The sequence below is a fragment of the Carassius carassius genome, chromosome 15 (assembly GCF_963082965.1).
Source record: "Carassius carassius chromosome 15, fCarCar2.1, whole genome shotgun sequence".
Lineage (NCBI taxonomy): Eukaryota > Metazoa > Chordata > Actinopteri > Cypriniformes > Cyprinidae > Carassius > Carassius carassius.
In genome coordinates, this window is record NC_081769.1 from 11,537,639 (window position 1) to 11,539,748 (window position 2,110).

General features: G+C 32.4%; 1 long non-coding RNA gene across 1 annotated transcript; it reads left to right on the forward strand.

The window, feature by feature from the left end:
- The first annotated feature begins 503 nt into the window (after positions 1–503).
- Positions 504–1,868, forward strand: LOC132157686 (uncharacterized). Its single transcript, XR_009437593.1, has 2 exons — positions 504–896; positions 1,297–1,868. It is a non-coding gene; the product is annotated as an uncharacterized LOC132157686 (long non-coding RNA).
- The last annotated feature ends 242 nt before the right edge of the window (positions 1,869–2,110 follow it).

The following is a 2,110-nucleotide window of genomic DNA, read 5'->3' on the forward strand; positions in this document are numbered from 1 at the left end:
TTGACTGAAACTGGCTAAAATCAAATGATTATATTGGTCTAAATGAGTCCTCCACCAAGCTACCATTATAAGAATGAGCTCCGTCAGACTGGTCATGGCGGCGGTGTTGCAACAATATATATCTGTAGTGATATTCAGAATGTTACTCAGAAAACAGGTGTAGTAAATTAGTTCAAAAGGGAAGTGTATATAAATAATTACAATTAATTTTGATTAATTACAATTATTTATATTAGCTGCCAGTAGTAAATGTAGCAGAATTAAATTTGCCATCAACTAATCTGTTCATTCAGCGAACATTCAGTGTAAGTTCACAGAAGGTTTACAGAAGTTTTCTAGCTCACATCCTCATCTTTTTAGAATCTAACAGAACAGCAGACTGAAGGCAAGTGTAACCCAGGTCATTAACTCAGGTCACTAATATTAATAATTATTATTCTTTTATTTATATCACTATAAAATGTATAGTAAGAAAATAAGGACATGAAGTAAAATTGATTTATTTCATTACAAATAATCCAAAACATAGAAGTTGAACTAAATCCTTATTGGTGAGGTGAAAGGTTAGCTCTGCCCTTGTTGGAAAGTTTCCAAAAAAGATCGCGTACAAGCAGAGGTGAGAGAGAGTGAGAGAGATTGCGAACGACACGAGAGATACCGAACTACACGACAGTGATAGTAGATTAAATGATTTGAGAATAGCTGTTTAATAATCCAGCTATAGATCATTCAAAAGTGAAAAGTAGATTTATGTTTAAGCTTTGAGAAGTTCGTTGTGAACTTGAATGCGACGAGAAGATAACACTAACGTGATAGGATCAATCTTGCGATCTTTTTCCTTGAAACTATTTTTCTTTTTTTTCTTTTGTTCTCTGATTTATATTTCTTCTTGGTGAGTACAAATTTCTTTATAAGAAATGTATTTTGGAAATGTGGATACTGTTTTTGTAATCTCAATGTGTAAAATACATTTGAAAAATGAAAAGTGATGTAAAAAATTAGTTTGAAAATGCTTTAAGTGTTTCTGATATAATATGTGAGTGCATATAGTTATGTTTAAATGTTTGAAAGACATACTTTTTGTTGAGATTATATTTTTCTCTATTGTAAAGTGTGTGCCATGCGGTGCTAGCTTTGCTAGCTCTGCATATAGACTCTAGTGTGTTGATTAAGCACATGGTGACTAGCATGTATTTGTTTCTTGTATCCAAATAATTGAAACAGACATTTTAGTAATTTGAAACTGTTTATTTAAATGAGTTTAACTGATGATTGTTTTGGCTTTGTTTTTGCAAGGCCGGGTTTTTTTGTGTTTCTTGTTTTATTTCTCTCTTTTGTGAGCTTCTGAATTGCTGCTGTGATCTTGAATTCTGTCCTGGCTGTGGATCCTTATCCCTGGTTTGGACTGGCGAGCCATCCCATATTCTCGTACCTGGAAACAGAGCAAAAGAGTTGTGAGAGTTGCAAGAAAGAGTTTTCTGATTGGTAGGACAGACTGCACACATTACAGGTTTTCTTTCTTTTTCCAAGTTTTTCCTGGATTTCCCTCAGGATAAAGTTTCTTTTTTCTTTTTTTCTTCATGGACTGTACTCATTAATACATTTTTGATGAACATTCCTATATTTTTTTTGGAATTTGAAATTTAGATATTGAACTTGAAATTGAGACACTGAGGTCAAATTTCAGAAACTGACGTTTGGAATTGTTGACTGTTTCTGTGTTTATCGTTTATTTCAAATACTGTGTGTTACTGTTATCCATTTGTTTTTATTTTGTTTTATTTCATTCTGCCAATTTCGAAAAATACAACATATGCAAGACAACAAACAAAGAGAAAAGAAATACACTTACCTTTTAATTAGCTACATTCCAGTATTCCGAGTGGTTTATTTATTTTATTAATTTTTACTATCATCTTTGCTAATAATTACTTCTGTGAGTCGATCCAAAAATCTTCTGTTTCTGGTCCATGGTTTTGATTTTGTAGGATCTAGTATCGAGCCGTGTGCTACATAAAACATGGCGAGCCAGCCAGGAGCAATATTGCAGCAAAGTGTAAAAGTTAAAACTTGATAATTACATATAGACAATAAAGAGTTTAAGAGAAAA